Source organism: Hevea brasiliensis, chromosome 7, assembly GCF_030052815.1.
Source record: "Hevea brasiliensis isolate MT/VB/25A 57/8 chromosome 7, ASM3005281v1, whole genome shotgun sequence".
Lineage (NCBI taxonomy): Eukaryota > Viridiplantae > Streptophyta > Magnoliopsida > Malpighiales > Euphorbiaceae > Hevea > Hevea brasiliensis.
This window is the reverse complement of record NC_079499.1, coordinates 11,601,992-11,608,086: the sequence shown is the minus strand read 5'-3', so window position 1 is coordinate 11,608,086 and position 6,095 is coordinate 11,601,992. Positions and strand designations below refer to the sequence as shown.

The window sequence follows — 6,095 nt, the reverse complement described above, 5'->3', positions numbered from 1 at the left end:
CTTCAGGATACTTGATTGTTCTGTCAGCTAACTGAAGAGAAATGTGGGTTGGCTTTAGATCTCCCATGTTGAGCTTCTCATAAATAGAGAGGGGCATAAGGCTAACACTAGCCCCTAAATCACATAAGGCTTTTGTAGAACAAGACTCTCCAATGTGGCATGGAATTGAAAAACTCCCTGGATCCTTAAGCTTTGGAGGAAGTTTCCTTTGGAGGATAGCACTATATTCTTCTGTCAAAGCTACAGTTTCATCATCTTCAAGTTTCCTCTTGTTTGAGAGAATTTCTTTCAAGAATTTTGCATAAGAGGGCATTTGTGAAAGAGCATCAACAAAAGGCACATTTATGTAAAGTTTCTTCAAAACCTCTAAGAACTTCCCAAATTGCCTATCAAGCTTGGCTTTGTGAAATCTTTGTGGAAAGGGAAGCTGTGGTTTGTAGGGTTCAGGAGGTATATATTTCTCTTCTTTTTCTTCAAATTTCTCCTTACATTTTTCTGCACTCTCTTTTTTTTCACTCCCATCAGTTCCTTTCTCATTTTCTCTCTTCTCACTGTTTTCACTCTTCTCATCATTTATAACTTTACCACTTCTTAAAGTAATAGCTTGACACTGCTCTCTTGGATTTTCTGGTTGACTTGGAAGCTTTCCAAAAGATTTGGCACTGGAGGAGGATGCTTGTTGTGCAATCTGGTTTTCCAGCATTCTGTTGTGTGTTTGCATCTGTTCCAGCCTTGCCTTCACCTCTCTCATCTCCTCATCATGCTTATTTTGGTTGGCAAGAATCTGTTGTAATAAAGCTTCAGTGGTGGAATTTCGTTCTTGCTGTTTTGGTGGAGGGTTCATATTTTTCTGCTGAAAATTAGGCAGTGGTTGCCTATTTTGCTGATATGGAACTTGACTCTGCTGTTGTGGTTGAAAATTCTGATTTTGAACTTGATTTTGCTGATTTCCCCATGAAAAGTTGGGATGATTCCTCCAATTTGGATTGTAAGTTTGAGAATAAGGATTCCCTATTTGCTTGTTTCCATAATTACCAACATATGCTGCTTGTTCTCCATAATCTATTCCACAGCTGGTAGTTTCCTCTGCATAAGCCACTTGTTGTGAACTTCCAGCTGATGATGATGAACTAACCAACATACTCAAATCTTCCATCTTCTTAGCAAGGACATTTGTAAGTGCATCAAATTTTGCATTAATCATGTTGAATGGATCAAGATCATACATTCCAGCAGCTTGCCTCTTTTGAGTTGGAGCTGGTCCTCTTGGACTACTCCAAAGATGAGTATTCTTTGCAATTTTCTCCAATAGCTCATAAGCTTCATCTTCATGCTTTATAATAAATTCTCCTCCTGTTTGAGCATCAATTATCCCTCTGATTGCAGGAGTGACATTTGTGTAGAAATTCTAATTTATCATCCATTTTGGAATGGCATGATGTGGGCATAATCTCTCTAATTCCTTCCATCTCATCCATGACTCATAAAGAGTTTCATCTTCTCTTGGTCTGAAAGCTGTCATTTGATTCCTCAGCTCTTGAGTTTTTCCAGGTGGAAAATATTGTGCAAGAAATGCATCAGTGAGTTGCTCCCAATTTGTAATGGAGTTGTGAGGTAAAGAATCAAGCCAATCCAACGCTCTATCTTTCAAAGAGAACGGGAATAGCTTCAATCTTGCTGCATCATCAGATACTCCAGGTTGTTTTTGCATGTCGCAAATCATAACAAACTTCTTCAGATGTGTGTGTGGATTTTCAGAAGGATGACCCCCAAATTGAGAATTCTGAATCATTTGAAGAACTCCAAAATCCATCTTGTAACTATTTGCATCAATCCTTGGTCTTGCTATGCTCTCTCTCAAATCATCAAAACGTGGAAAAGCATGATCCATCATACTTCCCCTAGGCACGTTTGCATTAACAACTTCTTCCCCTTGGGCTTCATTTTCATTGTTTTGACCATTTCCAGCATTACCAACACCAATTCTAATTCTTTCATCAGCCATTTCTGCTTTTAATTCAGTTTCTCTCAATGCTTCTTTTCTTTTTCTGGTTTCTTTCTTGTTGGCCTTACAAAATTTCTCTATTTCAGGATTGAACAATAAGGATGTGTCACTTGAGCTTCTAGCTCTTCTCATAAAAGATTAAAAGTACCTGAAAAAGAATAAACAAACACAAAATGAAAAGATAACAAAAATAAAACTATAAACAACTAAAATAATCAAGAATTCAATCTTAAACAAACAATTCCCCGGCAACGGCGCCAAAAACTTGATGCGTCCCAACCGCAAGTGCACGGGTCGTACAAGTAGTATAGAAAAATATCGATCCCACGAGGAGTTGTGTTAATGATTGAATTTTCGATATAAAAGTTGACTAAATTGAAGTATTTAAAATAATGAATTAATGGGTAATGGAGTACGAAATCTAAATGTGCAAATTTAATATTCTATTCAACAATGTATTAATTAAACTAAAATTGCATCAAATTGAAATAAGTAAGTTCAAATATGGCAATATTTAAAATGGCAAATGATTAAATTCGATTAGAAATTAACAATGGTAAAAAGGCGATTCCGGAGTTCGGGATTTCATATTCGAGCTATTTTGGGATTTTAAATTGGTTATCCAATCTTATGAAACTTATGGGTTTTAAGGAGATTAATTCTTAAATCCTTTGAATTCCCTTTCGAGTGAGACAAAGAGTGCCTTAATCAATCTAATCCTACTTTCGTGGACTTAGAATTAATTAAGACCCATTAAGTTCTATAATTAATCTGTGAATCCTCTTAATCTTTAGCCTATTTCTAGGTCTAAGTTAATTAAGTCCAATTTCTTGATTATCTATCACAAGGCCTTCTCCTTTCCATGCTTCAACCATGGATTATCAACATCACTTAATGGGATCCTACACTAAGCATGTCATTAAGCATACAAGAAATGAATAAAACTCATTAAGACCACAAAATATGGATTACCCAATCAAAATCCACAAAATATCTCAAATATTACAACCCTTACTCCAGAATCAAAAGTAAACTACTCACTATCCATAATGCTTACAAGATATGATGAGTTTAAATGGAAATAAAGCTTTAATCTAAGCTAAGAAGTAAGGAATTAAACACTAGAAAGGTAGGAAAGTGTAAAGAAAGAAAGAAATCTGCAAATCTTAGTTGAAAATGGTGTGGAAGGTGAAGATGGCTCTTCAAATTCTGCTCACCCCCTCTCCTTTTCTTCTTTGCTCCTTGTCTTGTTTAAAATGGGAAAATGAGACTATATATAGTATTTTTCTGACATGGAGCCCTAAAATAGTATGTTTTAGGAGGAATACATTAAGGGAATCTTCTGCCAGCTCATTAATGAACTCTTTATGGGACTGCATAAGTGGACTGCATAAGTTATCACGATCCCTTATGCGATTTCTACCGATCTGGATCACTTATGCGAAGCTGCATGACTTGGTGCATAGGTTATGCACAATTTCGTGAATGTGCATAAGGGAGGTGAGAATGTGCATAAGCTATGCAGTCTCCTTATGCACATTTCGGCTGGTTCTGGAACAGTGATCTTCCTCCTTATGCAGATCTGCATAGCTTATGCGGCAAGTTATGCACAGTTTGGTCAATGCATATTTCAGCTTGAAAACTTGTTTTTGACATCTTTTTGCTGTAGAAGACACTCCTCAATGGCAAAAATTCTCTTTAGTCCTTCAAAAACACCATTTTTCCTACAAAACAAAGTAAAAATTACAAATTAGTGCAAAATTGACAACTATGAAAAACTAACTAATTAACTAATGAAATTAGCTAAAAATGACTAATAATCAAATAAAAAGGGTTATAAAATTAGACCTAAATGACTATGCAAAATGTATGCATCACTAACTCTCTTTACTGGGGTCCTATATACTAGCTTGGGAGGTGGTGGCATAGCTCCAATGGCCTGACGGAGCAATTGAGTCATTTGCTCTAGGAAGGCCTGTTGTGTCCTTACTAAAGTACCCAACGATGATTCTGCTCTACTGCTACTACGCCCCTGACTAAACGCAGGTGCAGGTGCGTGACTCTCTACTTCCTCCTCTATCGGTCTTGGAGGTCCGTGCTCTGAAGGATCAGATGCCATCGATCTTATAAAACAGACAAAGAACAGATCTGCATTAATGTCACCTTGACTCTATCTAAAGGCCCATGCATGTAATACAACTATTTCTTTTTATCTATCTAGGTCTAGGACCGCCTAAACCTGGCTCTGATACCACTAAATGTGATGCCCCTTACCCGTCTATTGTATAGTCGAGCAAGAAGTGCCACATTCGGTGCCGGAGCACCCTATCTTGTCTTGTCATGTCTATTGTAAATTTTAATGTCATTTAAATCAGGTAATTTATGTGTAGAATTTTTTTTTTTTATATACCTTATTTCTGTGGAGACCCGGACAGATCCTCCTCTGTTTTATTAGCATCTGGCGGGTTCCACTATCGCGTGTTAACATATTCATATTCATTTCACACATTTCCATATCATATTCTCTTGTATCATATCATTTACAATTATTTATGAGATCTAAAAATGAAGTATCATCTATTGCATTCATATAGAAATTCATTGATAATAAATTACAAGTTTTCATTTCAATCTCAAAGTTTAATTACAGGTCCAAAATGAAATACATCATGACTAAACATAATGAACCAAAATACTAGTCTATACATGGGCCCTACCAAAATACAAAAGACTGGTGAGGTGACTCTGGACAGTGGCAGATCTGATCGAAGCTCTGTCCGAACACTACTGTGGCAGCTACTGCTATGATGGCTGTTGATCTCCAGTACCTACGCGATGGAAAACCAACGCGCTAAGCATAACGCTTAGTGGTGCATAATTTATAATAACAATAATTAAACAATTGAATTAATATTTATAAATCATAAATTCTGGGTCTTTTACATTTTTTTTATTACACTTTGGTAACAATTAAAATTATTGGGATCTTTCCTGTTTACTTATTGTATATTCAGTATTAATTAATTATTATCAATTCCCAAGAAACCTATAACAAATTATAAAACCTATAACAAATTATAAAAGCTGGATACACGGGAGTATACGGGTTAGACAGCCATATGTCTAACCAATATACATCTGTCAGGCACGAGGCCAGCTGTCGGGCACGAGACCCGCTGTCAGGCTTGTACAGCCAGAAATAAAGTAGGCACGATGGCCAGTAAGTAGGCAAATAGCCTGTAGAATAATCATACCAGACATATATTGTCAGTTCATGATTTTCTCGGTAGTCAGTACTGCTATCTGTAGTCCCTAATTGGTATACCAATTTATCCAACTAAATAAATAAGTCTAGGTATACTATGGGCAATTAAATATTTTTAATTAATTTAGCACTATTCACTGTTACTATTCTTTAGTACTGTTCATTGGTACTATTAATTTCATATTAATAGGACATTAGTCTCAATTTACATATTCATATCATTTTTAATATTTAATTATCCTTATGAGTATTTTAATTTTCATATATAGCATTTTTCTCATGAACCTTTCTTTAGATTCATGTTGATGTGTCATATTTATCTAGGAATTTGACTAGGTTAGGATGTCTATTTAGTCACACTTCCTTCATAATAATTTCTCCTCTATGTTTAAACTTGAATTTCAGTTTTTGAATCACTGAATTTGGGGTTATAGAACTCAAGTTATGGTCAAAATACCATAACTGGTCCGTTTGCCTCTATGCTGTCCAGAATTTACAATTTCTGGTCAATAAACTTTAACCAGTCATTTGATCATTTTATTGTTATTTTTAGGCTTAGGTTCCTTCACCAGATATGTTCCTCTATGTCTCAGGGACTGCCAGGTACAATTTCATAATTTTTCAAGCTTGGTATGGTGAGTTATAGTCAGTGTATTAACCTGGACTCTCAGTTCTATAAGGGCAATAACCAACTTTAGGGCAGTATGTTTGACCCTCTTTTTAGGGTCTTCACACTTAGAATTTGGCAAAGGTGTCTAAATCAATATTGTAGCCCTAAGTATCATATTTCCATATCATATTTGCACATCTCAAATGGAATTTCCT

The 6,095-nt window shown here is 35.8% G+C and overlaps 1 non-coding gene across 1 annotated transcript; it reads left to right on the top strand.

The window, feature by feature from the left end:
• The first annotated feature begins 1,430 nt into the window (after positions 1-1,430).
• LOC131181817 (small nucleolar RNA R71) lies at positions 1,431-1,537 on the top strand. The gene has a single exon (XR_009150294.1). It is a non-coding gene; the product is annotated as a small nucleolar RNA R71 (small nucleolar RNA).
• The last annotated feature ends 4,558 nt before the right edge of the window (positions 1,538-6,095 follow it).